The sequence below is a fragment of the Oratosquilla oratoria genome, chromosome 18 (genome assembly GCF_046742065.1).
Source record: "Oratosquilla oratoria isolate Oo_2021 chromosome 18, ASM4674206v1, whole genome shotgun sequence".
NCBI classification, from domain to species: domain Eukaryota; kingdom Metazoa; phylum Arthropoda; class Malacostraca; order Stomatopoda; family Squillidae; genus Oratosquilla; species Oratosquilla oratoria.
Genome location: NC_134794.1, coordinates 56,366,292 through 56,382,561, shown reverse-complemented (window position 1 = coordinate 56,382,561; position 16,270 = coordinate 56,366,292). Strand labels below are relative to the sequence as shown.

Sequence of the window (16,270 nt, the reverse complement as noted above, 5' to 3'; positions counted from 1 at the left end):
CTAAAATAATGGAAGACGGAGGAAGAATAGTTATGATGGGCGACTTTAATTGCAAAGAAATCTGCTGGGAAGAAATGACAGTAAAGAGTGGTGATGACTCATGGGGAAATGCTCTACTTGAGATGATTACTGACCATTCAATGACACAATGGATACAAGAGAACACTAGGTATAGAAATGAAGAAGAACCATCGAGGCTAGACTTAATAATTACATCTGAACCTAGAATAGTGGACAAGATTGAATATAAAACACCAATAGGTAAAAGTGACCACATATTGATTGAACTGGAACTTAATGAAGAAAAATATATGAAAAGAAATGAACAATATAGAAAAGGAAGAATGATGTATGAAAAAACAAACTTTGATAAAATAAGAGAATTCTTCCAACAAGAAAACTGGGAAGAAATATACAAAGAAGAAACATCAGTGGAAGAGAAATGGAATATTTTGACAAAAATTTACAAAAAAGGAGTGGAAAAGTATGTCCCAAGACAAAAACAAGAAAAAGAATATGTAAAATGCTGGTACAACAAAAGTTGTAGGGAGTTAAAAGACAAAAGAGACAAAGCCTGGACCAGATGGAAAAAAGACAGAAGACCTGAAAAATGGAAAATATATACTGGTTATAGAAATGAATATGTACAAAAGTGCAGAGAGGAAAAAAGAAAATATGAAAAAGATGTTATAGAAAAGTGTAAAGATCAACCAAAACTATTCTACAGATTTGTAAACAATAAACTGAAAAACAAACAAGACTTGGAGAAATTAAGACAAGGAGGAGTTGAATACACTGAGGAAATGGAAATGGCAGAAATTATGAACAAACATTTTAAATCAGTGTTTACAAGGGAAAATATACAACCTGAAGAGATTGAGTGGAAGGAAAAAGTCCCCCCTATGGAAGAAATAGAAGTAACAAAGAATGAAATATTGACACACTTGGGTAATTTTGATGTCAGAAAATCGCATGGGCCAGATGAAATAGCAAACTGGATTCTGAAAGAATGCAGGAATGAACTGGCAGACAAAATACATAGCATAATAAGCAGTTCCTTAAAAGAAGGAAAAGTTCCAGAAGATTGGAAAAAAGCAAATATAGTACCTATATATAAAGGAGGAAATAAAGAAGAACCTACCAACTATAGACCAGTCTCTCTAACAAGTACAATAGCAAAAATATGTGAAAGAATTATCAAAAGTAGATGGGTAAAATACTTGGAAAAAAACAACGTACTAAATCTAAGGCAATTTGGATTCAGACAAGGACGATCATGCGTCACCAATTTAATATGTTTCTATTCAAGGCTAATAGATATAATACAAGAAAGAGATGGATGGGCTGATTGTGCATTTCTAGACCTAAAAAAAGCTTTTGACAAAGTACCACATAAGAAGTTGCTTAAGAAATTAGAATATGAAGGAGGAATACAAGGTAAATTGCTAAATTGGATGGAAGACTTTTTGCAAGAAAGAAAAATGAGAGTAGTGATAAGAGATCAGCACTCAAAATGGAATGAAGTAATAAGCGGTGTCCCGCAGGGAACAGTTCTGGCCCCAATAATGTTTGCTATATATATTAATGATATGGATGAAGGAATTGAAAGCTATATGAGCTTCTTTGCAGATGATGCAAAATTACTGAAAAGAGTGAAAACTGAAGAAGATTGTGAATCACTACAGAGAGATCTAAATAAAGTACAAGAATGGAGTAGGAAGTGGGAGATGGAGTTCAATACAAAAAAGTGTAGTATAATGGAATTTGGAAAAAGCAAAAACAGAATAACAGGATCATATAATTTGGGAGAAGAAGGAATAAAAAGAGTAGAAAATGAGAAGGACCTGGGAGTCATTGTTATGAATAATATGTCACCTGAGAAACATATAAATAAGATTTTTGGAGAAACTTATAATTTAATAAGAACAATCAAAGTGGCATTTACATACCTGGATGAAGAAATGGTGAGGAAAATCCTAATCACCCTGATAAGACCAAGATTGGAATATGCAGCAACGATATGGTCACCAAGTACAAAAAAATGTATAAAAAAACTTGAAAGAATACAAAGAGCAATTACAAAACTGGCACCAACACTCTCAAAACTATCATATGAAGAGAGACTACAAAAACTTAAACTACAGACACTAGAGCAAAGAAGAGAGAGAGGAGATTTGATAGCTATTTACAGAATCATGAAAGGCATAGAAATTACTGATAGAGAGAATCTGATAAAATGGGATGACAGAAATACAAGAGGACACGGAAAGAAAATAAAAAAAGACAGCTATAGAAGAGATTTGAAAAAGAACAGCTTTCCTCACAGAGTAATAGACAGTTGGAACAAGTTAGATGAGAAAGTGGTGTGTGCAAAAACAATACATGAATTTAAAAATAGTTTAGATAAAATGAGATATGAAGACGGGACCCCACGAGCATAGCTCCCTTTCCCGTAAAATACAACTAGGTAAATACAACTAGGTAAATACATATATATATATATATATATATATATATATATATATATATATATATATATATATATATATATACACACACACACACACACACACACTTTCAACGAACGGACGGCTTGACGAACGCTCTGAAGAAAAGTGCAGATTGAGGATACCAACGCAAAGAGAAGTGCCTTTTTGTATTTGCAGGGGGGGGGAATTGCTCGTGAGGTAGTGGGAAAGTAAGGAAAGAGGAGAGGGGGAGGGATTACTGGGGAAATGGAAGGTAATGAGGATGTGGAGGACTTGGCCCAGGCAGACGGGCGGAAGGTCAACATGAAACGACCACCGGATGACGAAATGGCAAATAAAAATGTAAAGATTAGAAGTATAGAGAGGAGAAATACAGTAGAAAGTGACGAGAATATGTTCCAGGGATTTAAAGAGGGTGGGGGGGACACAACCCCCCCCAGACTGATAAGACTAGAGGAGAGAGTTGATAAGGTGATCGAGGACTTGGAACGTAAGTTAGGTAATGTAGGCTCCATTCTCCAAAGAATTGAAAGATTGGAACAACTAGAGAAGGCTAACAGAAACTTAACTGAAGAAGTAGAGGACCTAAAAAGACAGTTAGGAAATGTAAAGGAGGAGAATGAGAAATTGAAGAAGAATAGTAATGAAAACAGTGAGAAAATAGCTACAGAAGCTAAAAATTGGAGAATAACTCAAGAAGGGAATAAGGTTTCATTCACTGACATAGTCAAACAGCAATTGAAAGAACATAATGAAGACTCAGTTATTAAAGTGATGAGACAGAAGGAGAATATAGTAAGAGAATTAGCTGACAAAAAGAAATGTATAATTATATTAGGAATGGAAGAGAAACATAACCCAGATAGAACCGCAAGAATCAAGGAGGAAAATGAAAGGGTAAGCAGTTTATTAAAATTAGTCCAGGAAGATGAACCAGAAATTATAAAGGAAATTGAGGAAAAATTCAGACTCGGAAAATATAGTACAGATAAGACCAGACCAATTAAGATTAAATTCAGGTCACAAACAACGGCAGAGAAAATTCTATCCAAGACAGGGAAACTAGCAACAAATGATCAATATAAAAAGGTATGGATAAAAAGAGAAATGAATAAGGAGGAAAGAGAGGCAGAAAAGCAGAAAAGAATTGAAGCTAAGGCAAAAAACGAGGAAAGAACGGAGTCAGAGAAAGAGAGATTCTATTGGAGAGTAGTGAACATGAAAATAAAGCAGTTCGACATACTAAAGAAAAACATAAGGGAAACAGAGAACACAATGGAAGTGGCAGAAAACTAAGAGTGTCTTACACAAATATAGATGGATTGATAACAGGATTGAATGAACTGAATGATTATTTGAAAGAAAAAGAACCGGACATAATGGGAATTGTAGAAACAAAATTAAAAGGCCCACTACCACCCAACAGTGTAGGACATGATACATACAATTATTGGATTAGAAACAGAGAGAAAAAACAAGGGGGTGGAGTTATGTTCCTGACAAAGAAGGATATAAATGTGAAAGGTGTCATATATGGAAAGAATACAGTAGAGATGATTATGATAGAAGTGGAAGACCGAGATAAGAAGAGCAGAAAATTTGTGATCAACTATGTGCCTCCGAAAACAGCCTCATGGGAGGAGAATGAACATAAAAGTATGTTAGAGGACACAAAGATAGCATTAACTAAAATAATGGAAGACGGAGGAAGAATAGTTATGATGGGCGACTTTAATTGCAAAGAAATCTGCTGGGAAGAAATGACAGTAAAGAGTGGTGATGACTCATGGGGAAATGCTCTACTTGAGATGATTACTGACCATTCAATGACACAATGGATACAAGAGAACACTAGGTATAGAAATGAAGAAGAACCATCGAGGCTAGACTTAATAATTACATCTGAACCTAGAATAGTGGACAAGATTGAATATAAAACACCAATAGGTAAAAGTGACCACATATTGATTGAACTGGAACTTAATGAAGAAAAATATATGAAAAGAAATGAACAATATAGAAAAGGAAGAATGATGTATGAAAAAACAAACTTTGATAAAATAAGAGAATTCTTCCAACAAGAAAACTGGGAAGAAATATACAAAGAAGAAACATCAGTGGAAGAGAAATGGAATATTTTGACAAAAATTTACAAAAAAGGAGTGGAAAAGTATGTCCCAAGACAAAAACAAGAAAAAGAATATGTAAAATGCTGGTACAACAAAAGTTGTAGGGAGTTAAAAGACAAAAGAGACAAAGCCTGGACCGGATGGAAAAAAGACAGAAGACCTGAAAAATGGAAAATATATACTGGTTATAGAAATGAATATGTACAAAAGTGCAGAGAGGAAAAAAGAAAATATGAAAAAGATGTTATAGAAAAGTGTAAAGATCAACCAAAACTATTCTACAGATTTGTAAACAATAAACTGAAAAACAAACAAGACTTGGAGAAATTAAGACAAGGGGGAGTTGAATACACTGAGGAAATGGAAATGGCAGAAATTATGAACAAACATTTTAAATCAGTGTTTACAAGGGAAAATATACAACCTGAAGAGATTGAGTGGAAGGAAAAAGTCCCCCCTATGGAAGAAATAGAAGTAACGAAGAATGAAATATTGACACACTTGGGTAATTTTGATGTCAGAAAATCGCATGGGCCAGATGAAATAGCAATCTGGATTCTGAAAGAATGTAGGAATGAACTGGCAGACAAAATACATAGCATAATAAGCAGTTCCTTAAAAGAAGGAAAAGTTCCAGAAGATTGGAAAAAAGCAAATATAGTACCTATATATAAAGGAGGAAATAAAGAAGAACCTACCAACTATAGACCAGTCTCTCTAACAAGTACAATAGCAAAAATATGTGAAAGAATTATCAAAAGTAGATGGGTAAAATACTTGGAAAAAAACAACGTACTAAATCCAAGGCAATTTGGATTCAGACAAGGACGATCATGCGTCACCAATTTAATATGTTTCTATTCAAGGCTAATAGATATAATACAAGAAAGAGATGGATGGGCTGATTGTGCATTTCTAGACCTAAAAAAAGCTTTTGACAAAGTACCACATAAGAAGTTGCTTAAGAAATTAGAATATGAAGGAGGAATACAAGGTAAATTGCTAAATTGGATGGAAGACTTTTTGCAAGAAAGAAAAATGCGAGTAGTGATAAGAGATCAGCACTCAAAATGGAATGAAGTAATAAGCGGTGTCCCGCAGGGAACAGTTCTGGCCCCAATAATGTTTGCTATATATATCAATGATATGGATGAAGGAATTGAAAGCTATATGAGCTTCTTTGCAGATGATGCAAAATTACTGAAAAGAGTGAAAACTGAAGAAGATTGTGAATCACTACAGAGAGATCTAAATAAAGTACAAGAATGGAGTAGGAAGTGGGAGATGGAGTTCAATACAAAAAAGTGTAGTATAATGGAATTTGGAAAAAGCAAAAACAGAATAACAGGATCATATAATTTGGGAGAAGAAGGAATAAAAAGAGTAGAAAATGAGAGGGACCTGGGAGTCATTGTTATGAATAATATGTCACCTGAGAAACATATAAATAAGATTTTTGGAGAAACTTATAATTTAATAAGAACAATCAAAGTGGCATTTACATACCTGGATGAAGAAATGGTGAGGAAAATCCTAGTCACCCTGATAAGACCAAGATTGGAATATGCAGCAACGATATGGTCACCAAGTACAAAAAAATGTATAAAAAAACTTGAAAGAATACAAAGAGCAATTACTAAACTGGCACCAACACTCTCAAAACTATCATATGAAGAGAGACTACAAAAACTTAAACTACAGACACTAGAGCAAAGAAGAGAGAGAGGAGATTTGATAGCTATTTACAGAATCATGAAAGGCATAGAAATTACTGATAGAGAGAATCTGATAAAATGGGATGACAGAAATACAAGAGGACACGGAAAGAAAATAAAAAAAGACAACTATAGAAGAGATTTGAAAAAGAACAGCTTTCCTCACAGAGCAATAGACAGTTGGAACAAGTTAGATGAGAAAGTGGTGTGTGCAAAAACAATACATGAATTTAAAAATAGTTTAGATAAAATGAGATATGAAGACGGGACCTCACGAGCATAGCTCCCCTTCCCGTAAAATACAACTAGGTAAATACAACTAGGTAAATACACACACATATATATATATATATATATATATATATATATATATACATATATACACATATGCATATATATTATATATATATATATATATATATTATATACATGTATATATATATATATATATGTATATATCTACATATATATATATATATATATGTATATATATATATATATATATATATATATATATATATATATATATATATAATATATATATATATATATATATATATATATTTACCTGGTTGTACTATATGGGAAGGGAGCTATGCCCGTGGTGATCCATCTTTGTATCTTTGAGCATTAAATTTTTTCTTACTCTTGAATAGTGTTTGCACACACTGTTTCTTTATCTAAACTATTCCCGGTATCCAGTGCTCTACGTGGGAAGCTATTTTTTTCAGATCTCTTCTATAGTTATCCTTTTTGAGTTTCTTTTTGTGTCCTCTTCTATTTCCATTGTCCCATTTTAATATATCATTCCTATCAAGTATTTCCATTCCTTTCATGATTCTATAAATAGTCAGCAGATCTCCTCTTTCTCTTCTTTGTTCCAGAGTTGGTAATTCCAATTTGGAAAATCTTTGTTCGTATGTTAATTTGGAGAGAGTTGGTGCCAACTTTGTCGTTGCTCTTTGTATTCTTTCTAATTTCTTTATATTCTTTTTAGTACTGGGTGTCCATAGTGTTGCTGCGTACTCCAGTTTTGGTCTTATAAGTGCAACTAATATTTTTTAAATAATTTCCTCATCCAAGTAGTCAAATGCCACTTTCATTGACCTTAACAGGTTGAAGGTTTCTCTGGCTATTTTATTGATATGTTTGTCCGGTGTTATGTCTTTGCTGATTATTACCAAGGTCTCTTTCTTGGTTCACTTTTTTTTACTTCTTCACCAATTGTATAATTTCTCGATATTCTATTTTTACTTTTTCCAAACTCCATCATACTACACTTCTTGATATTAAAGTTCACTTCCCACTTTTGAGTCCATTTCCATATTTTTTCCAAGTCTAACTGTAATGATTCACAACCCTCCTCTGTTCTTACTTTCTTTAGTATTTTTGCGTCATCTGCAAAGAAATTCATATAACACTCCACTCCTTCATCCATGTCATTTATATATATGGCAAACATGACTGGAGCCAATACTGAACCTTGTGGGACATCACTTATCATTTCTTCCCAATTCGAGTATTTGTCTCTAATTACTACCCCCATTTTTCTCCCAGTCAGAAAGTCTTCCAACCATTCCAATAATTTTCCTCTGATGCCACCTATTGATTCTATTTTTCTTATTAGTTTTTTGTGTGGTACCTTATCAAATGCTTTTTGTAGGTCTAGAAAGGCACAGTCTGCCCATCCATCCCTTTCTTGTATTATTTCTATTAGTCTTGAATAGAAGCAGATTAGATTTGATTCAGTATAGTTTTTTCTTCCAGATGTTTAACCCATCTACTTTTGATAACTTTTTCACATATTTTTGCTACTGTGCTTGTTAGGGAGACTGGTCTGTAGTTGGTTGGATCTTCCTTGTTTCCTCCTTTATATATTGGTACAATATTTGCATTTTTCCAGTCCTGTGGTACCTTTCCTTCTTTGAGTATTTAATTATATTGTATATTTTGTCCATCAACTCTATGCATTCTTTCAGTATCCAATTTGCAATTCCATCCGGACCATGTGATTTTCTGACATCAAGTTTTTTTTTTATTTGGTCTCTGATTTCCTTCTGTGTTACAGTTATTTCCTTCAATGGGGAGGGGGGAATCTCTCTCTATTCCCTCACAGTTCTGCGAACTTTCAATTGTTAATACTAATTTGAAATGATTGCTCATAATTTCAGCCATTTTTAGTTCTTCTGTATATTCATAATTTCCCAGGCACAGCTTTTCCATTTCTTGTTTATTTTTTAGTTTACCTGCTAATTAGTGCCTCTCAGGCACAGCTCTCTTGATGGTTACAAGTCCACTGATATCACATCCAAGTGTAATACCTGGTTAGGACAAACTGCTACACCTTGACCAAGATACCAACCCCTACACCATGGCAGAGGACACCAGTACTCAGAAACCAAAATCCTCTCCACAGACAGTGGTCAGGAACCTATACCAGGAGGCACAAAGCTGCGGCCAAGGCCATCACTTCTGCCCTCCTATGTACTTGGACTAAGTAACAGTCACTGTTGGAAATTGGAGAGGAGTGTAGGATAAACCTACAACTAAGCAAATGCAAGACTAGCAGGTTTCTAATTATGCCACCAGTGTAAGATATATGAAATAGATAGGTATACAGTACTATGCTAGAGCCCTTAACCCCACTCACCCATTTCATTATATCTCATAAGCAATACCAGCTGAAGAGGCAACATGCTACTAAAACATATACAATAATCTACAATTTGTACCATACAATACATCCACAAAAAAGATATATATATTCATACATGTATCACAATACAAGCTCTTCAAGATAGATCACCAAACTCAATCCCCCACACATTATGACATCAGCTCCACAGAAAAATCCCTCTCATGAGCAGCAAGAACTACATACACATTTGCATTCAGGACACCATGCAGCTCTAAAACAGTACCTGCACAGAATAGGCCTGGTCACACAAACTGTGTTAGATACAACCATGACTAGGGTGGCCAGACGTCTTCCTTTAGGCCGGACAGTCCTCCTTTTGAGCACTTTGTCCTCCATCCGGCATAACCTCATGCCGGACATGCATTTGTCCTTTCTTGGGGTGTGATAAAAATAAATTAATAAACAAATAAATAAATAAAAAAATGAATAAAGAATATATAAATAAATAAATAAATAATCCTAGGTATACAATAATGCCGTACAATTAAATTATGTGGGAGTACCCAGGCCAAGGTCAACGTCGGAACTCGGCAGCTGAAGTAGACAGGAACTGCACAGGACCAATGTTGTGAATGTGTGATTACAAGATTCACATCTCATACATTGGGCTGCAGTCCTGAGGTGGCCATGGTGCAGTGTGGTTTGGTAATTAATTTATGAGGTTAAGGAGTCTGAAAATGGTGAAAAGAAAGACAATATTTAACTCTGACTGGGCCAAAGAGTTTGGATTCATTTCTAAACGCAGAAAGGATGAGTTTCATGTTTTTTGTATACTGTGTTGTTGTGATGTGGAGATAGGAGGTAAAGGGAAGAGTGCAGTTGAACGAAACGCAGCCACAGACAAACATAGACTTAACACTCGCAGTGCTGGCACCTCGTCACTGCTATCATTTATTTCTTCAGCTCGATCATCTCAGGATGACAAAATTACAGCTGCAGAACTTTGTAAAGTGTATCATACTGTGAAACATCACCAGTCATATAGGAGCATTGACTGTGCAGTGAATGTTGACAGAGGTGTATAGTGACTCCTCGGTAGCGAAAGCAAAAGCTCTGTGTGGAAATATTTTAGCACCATATTCTGTACAGAAGCACGTGGAATATGTAAAAGAACATGACTTGGACTTTTCAATAACAACTGATGCTTCAAACAAAGGTGCAACAAAATGTTTCCCAATTCTTTTGAGATACTTTAATTTTGAGGAGGGAGTACATGTGTTACTTGACTTTTACACTGTTAATGATGAATCATCAGAAGCTATCACAAATCTGTTATTGTCTAAGTTAGAAATGTCGGGTTTGGATCTGAATAAAGTGTTGGCACACATGGCTGACAATACAACTGTACAATATGGAAAATACAACAGTGTTTATCAGAAACTGAAACTGGCCCAAAACAACATTATTGCTGCTAACTGTTTGGCTCATGTTTTGCACAATGCAACAAAATTTGCTGCTGGAAAACTGGACATTGATGTTGAAAATATTGTGCTCAAGGTGTACAGCCATTTCAGCATCTCAGCAAGCAGAACACAACAGTTGAAGGAGTTCTGCGAATTTGTGGAGTCTGATGAATGCAATCTATTGTGACATGTTGTAACTAGATGGCTATCTCTTTTGCCATCAATTGACAGAATACTGAAGTACTGGAAAGCCCTAAAAAGTTATTTTTAGAGCTTAGGAGAAGAGGAATGTCCCAAGGTTCTGTGGAAGTGCTTTGGAGATGAAAGAAATGACTCTGAAGTGTCAGAGATCTATTTCCTCTTCCTCAGTCACTCTCTTAAATTGTTCTCAGACATTATTGAAGCACTAGAAGACAAATCATTCAGCATAATTTCAGTATATAAGCTAATGACTGACCTGAAACACAAGCTTGAGGGAAGACTGAAGGATTAGTTTTTTGGGTATTCAATAAACACCAAGCTTACCCAGCTTACTCCAGACGTAGCTAAGAAATGTAAAACAAACTTCACTGTTTTCTATGAAAGGGCCAGAAAGTACTTAGGTGACAGATATGACTTCTCTGAAAACCGTTTTCACAATAAAGTATCAAAATTGGGCCTGACAAGTGATGTATCTTTTGGAGAATTCAGTGATGCAGTTGAGACCTGTAACCTTCCAGATATTAATATGGATGATTTGTATGAAGAGTATGGGATTGTGGACGCAATTATTAATACTTCTGAAATGGTAGATTGCCACAGTGATGAACGCTATCTCAAACTGTTCAGTAAATATAAATCTGAGTTCCCGTTCACAAACCTGAAGAAAGTGAGTGCTTATATATTCTCCATTCCATGCAGTAATGCTCACTCGGGGCGAGTTTTTTCAATGATGAAATCAGCTTGGAGGAACGAGAGAAACTGTTTGGAAGTGGACACAGTCAAGGCAGAGCTTCAAATCCATATCAACCTCTCAGAAGATTGCACAGCTACGTACAAAATACTTCTGGCCAACAAGAAAATATTTGAGATGGCCAGTAGAGGGCAGAAATACAAAAAGAAATAAACCTCCAGGCAATCAAGGTGAGGATACAACTTGGTTTTGTTTGTGTTGTAACTTAGTAAGAAATACAGGTATTTGTTTTTTGTTGGTTTTATCAGAAGTGAAAAATATTATTCACTTTCATTTTTTTTTTATTATATTTATATATATATACACATATATATATATATATATATATATATATATATATATATATATATATATATATTACTGTATATTATAATCATCGATATGCACTGTCCTCCTTTTTGGAAATTTGGAAATGGCCACAATAACCATGAGATAGAGAACAATTAAAACCTTATCCTACACTATCCCAAGACAACAACACAATATTTCTTCCTTGAGTGATCTGTGGGCCTGTCTGGATTGCTGGTCACTTGGGACTTGGGAGCCATGGTCTTCTGCAGGAGAGACTGTGGGTAACAGATTGACTGGAACACATAACAAAACCCCAATGGACAAAACCCTAATATTCACAGCAGACAAAACCCCAATAAAAAAAAATTGAGGGAGGATATAACCTAACATACTGATTGGGATTTTGTCCACTGGAGTATTGTCTGTTCACCAATTTGTATTACAGGAATGGATGGTTGCGGGTGCATTTCATGTTGCCAAAAGGAAACACAACTTACATATTGTGAGCAGTCACTTACTTTTTTTTTATTCTGCAATCGGATACATATGTTAAAATGCAGTGTAAAATTGTGAGGATGACACAAAAATATTTGAAAATTATTTCCATGTTTGGTTTGGTTTTATATACACATATGAAAATACATTGTTACATTGTATAAAATTTGTGAGATCACAAATAAAGCATGTGAAACAATTGTGGTCCCCTAAATGTATGTATATGTATATATATATATATATATATATATATATATATATATATATATATATATATATATATATATATATATATATATATATATATATATATATATATGTGCTAATAAGAACACGGGTATGTGTGTTCACTTATGCAAAGTAGACCACTTGGAAAAAGAAACTAACGAAGCAGAGCGCTTTCGTATATTACATCTTTTTGCACTGAAGATGTAATATACGAAAGTGCTCTGCTTTGTTAGTTTCTTTTTCCAAGTGGTCTACTTTGCATATATATATATATATATATATATATATATATATATATATATATATATGTATATATATATATATATATATATATTCATGAAGAACCCACATATGTGCTACTACATTTGTCCAAGTGATATATATATATATATATATATATATATATATATATATATATATATATATATATATATATATATATATATATATATATATTATAATCACAAAGAACCCACAAATCAAATGTGCTACTATACATATATATTTATATATATATATATATATATATATATATATATATATATATGTATATATATATATATATAAATATATATATATATATGTGTATATATATATAAATATATATATATAGATATAGATATATGTATATATATAAATAATATATATATATATATATATATAGATGTATATATAGATATATATATATTCTTGTTACCTTATTTTTTCAACATGTCTATATCTTAAAATATGAACTAGTTGAATTATCGGTAACATTCTAGTCACGCAAATTATTTTATTAGGTTTATTTTTCATTATATTTTTCTTTCAAATCGTTGTTAGGATAGGAGCTATTGGACATTTTTAGTTTCATGTTAAATTTCCGTGCTTGCGTGATTCTGGAATTTTACCGAATTCACTCCCTTCAAAATGGTTTGTTATTTTGCTTACATTGCATTAGCTCTATCGCTTCCTCCTGGAACGTATCTCTTTATTTATACCACACAAACGTAAACATTCTTTCATCGTTTTTGGGGAAACGAACTTAAACAAAAAACACATTTACACCTAAAGATTTTTTGACATATCTGGCAAGACATAAAATTAATGTTGAGTGTAAGTAAACATTAGGCATATTTGTGTGCAGATTTTATTGGCATAGGAAAAATTTACATACACATTGTCAGATATTTCTGGTAAGTCATAAAAACAGTACTGACTGGATTTTGTGTGCAAATTTTATTGACGAAAAAGAAGAAGAAAAAGAAGAAGGAAAAAATACATATATGTATATAATGTTGGGCATTCCTCAATTAATGCTGATTCAACAACTAATTTTGTAAAATTTTTGTATATATGTATGTAAATTGTATTTTATTTTGTTGAATAAACTAACTATTTTTCTCCTGAAACCGCAGCGGGTCTTGAACACTAACCTGGCCATATTTCTTCATGTCAAAAGTAAGAATCATTCTTTCGATTGGGGTAAGGCCGGATTAGTGTTCAAGTCCCACTGCGGTTTCATGAGAAAAATAGTTGAATCAGCATTAATTGAGGAATGCCCCAACTTTAATATTTCTAAAGGGCAGTGGGCTCCTGACATTATTTCACGCGCGGCAGTGAGTAGGCTGGTACGAAGCTTACAACCCCCCTCACCTCACCCTCACCCTCACCCTCCTCCGGCACCCCCGCGTATGAGTAATGCCATCAGTCCACGTTCCCTCTATTTTCTGTGTTTCTACCTTTGTCTTCTGTCTTATGTACTTTCCTGAAGAGGGCTACAGTTGATAGCCGAAATGTAGAATCTTCTTTCATTCGAAGTTTATTTTCTCCGACTGTGGGTTTCCTGTGTGTCATATATATATATATATATATATATATGTATATGTATATATGATATATATATGTATACATGATATATATATGTATATATATATATACATATACCAAGGCTTTTTCCCCCTTCCAAGGGAGGTAGCCAAAAAGGGAAAGGCATAAAAACACTCCCACCCATTTCATCCCTAAATACACTCCACACCCCTCCCACCCTTCCTCTCATCTGAGCACCTCCTGGATGACGGGTCATCCCTGCACCCTGCCCACCGCCCTGGGTCAGAAGCAGTGTCGCAAGACACAGTACATCCACAGCAAGGCCGCTTCATTTAATCGGCGACCCCCCCTCTCCGTCCCCCTTTGCATATAAGGAGAGGACGGGGAGAAATCCCTTCGGGCTGCGTCAAAATTTACTCACACATACTACCCCCCCCCCACCCCCCGCCCATTCCTCCTCATGCAGTCACAACATCATCCATATACAACCATTCTCCACTCACCTCTGTCTTCCGTCCTCTCCCTTCCTTCCTCAACAGACATTCCCCTCTTCCCCAAAGCCCCCTTCACCCCATCCATCCACCTCATCCTAGGACGTCCCCTCATGTTCACTCCCTCCACATCTGCCTTCCATACCTCTTTTACTAGTCTTTCTTCACTCATTCTTTCCATGTGTCCAAACCATCCTAATATTCTTTCATCAACCCTCTCTCCCAAATCCTTTTTCACCCCTGTTCTCCTCCTCACCTCCTCATTTCTCACTCTATCTAGCCTAGTAACCCCCACCATACTTCTCAGACACCTCATCTCAAACACATTCAAACTCCTTCTCTCTTCTTCTCTTATGTTCCACGTTTCTGCCCCATACAGTCTTCACTGTTATTTTAGAAGTGCACACTTACGCGATATAACATTGAAAAATTAAATGTTATTTTGTAAATAGTAATATATCAATGTAATTAATATTTTTTTCTTGGTGAAAATTTATAACATAAAACGTTGCTAAAAGTTATGCACAAGCGATCAAAGTCGCATCGACTACTTTAGACGCCATCTTTGTATTGATAGATTCGGAGGACGAAGACGACCCTGACGACCTCTAAAGCTGCAGGTACCGCATTACTTAATGCAGGTTAGGTTAGGTTATATAGGTAGGTGTATTAGAATAGACGAATTTATCATACTTTCATTTCTTCAACCTCTGCATCAACCAAAAGAAAGATGGCGTCTCAAGCAATCGAAGCGCCTACATTTGTTTATGTATAACTTTTAGCCTTTTTTCCGATTATTTATTTCCGCCATGAATAACGCATATTACATTGATGTATTATAATTTACAAAAATATAACTACAAATTAATGTCGTAACACATTCGTAAAATTCAACAAAGACCCACTGTATTGGATAAGAAGAGATGAAATAGACGATATCCATATATTTCGATCACAGACTGTGATCGAAATATATGGATATTGTCTACTTCATTTCTTATCCAAAACAGTGGGTCTTTGTTGAATTACAAAAATATTATTTAATTTTCTATTGCTATATCGCGTAGGTGTGCACTTCTAGAATTTTACTATGAGGTTTAACCCTCCCCCCATCATACTCCAAGGACGTTATTGTCTTACGCTGGCGGATCATGTTATCTTTTTGGTTCTTCCACTTTTTACTTTCTGTGGTGTGAATGTGGTACAGACGGGGGAGCGCAGCTGGCACCCCTGACACGGGGTCAAAAAAGTCACAGTGAAGCAGGAATGCCGCTGGTACACGACGGCGTCGGGGCCCCAGTGTGCGTGTGTGTGTGAAACGAGGGGAAGCAAGTGGAACTGTACTAGAATTAGGTTTACAAATAGGCAACGGTTTCAGGTAAGCTAGAATAGGGAGTGACAGAAGTGAACGAAGGGGGATTAACGAGTGAAACAGAAGCAACTGAAAGAACGGCATTCCCACAGAAATCAGGTAAGTGGTCGACAACTCTTACAAGTTGTCTAGGCGCCAAAGATGACCGAGGTAACGAGCACAAAGGAGCCATTCAAGATGAAGAATATCACCTTAAAG

The 16,270-nt window shown here is 34.9% G+C and overlaps 1 protein-coding gene across 2 annotated transcripts in view; it reads right to left on the bottom strand.

Annotated features, from left to right (window-relative positions):
* Positions 1-13,410, bottom strand: part of LOC143035252 (uncharacterized) — a 42,527-nt gene extending 29,117 nt beyond the window's left edge. Inside the window, exons 1-2 of one of the 2 annotated variants that reach the window (XM_076202060.1) lie at positions 13,331-13,410; positions 9,255-9,404 (exon numbers count right to left, since the gene is read on the bottom strand). The gene's annotated coding sequence lies outside the window, so the exon portion shown is untranslated. The remainder of the gene's footprint in view (positions 1-9,254; positions 9,405-13,330) is intronic. The other variant, XM_076202061.1, reaches the window with a different exon arrangement.
* Positions 13,411-16,270: the final 2,860 nt, after the last annotated feature.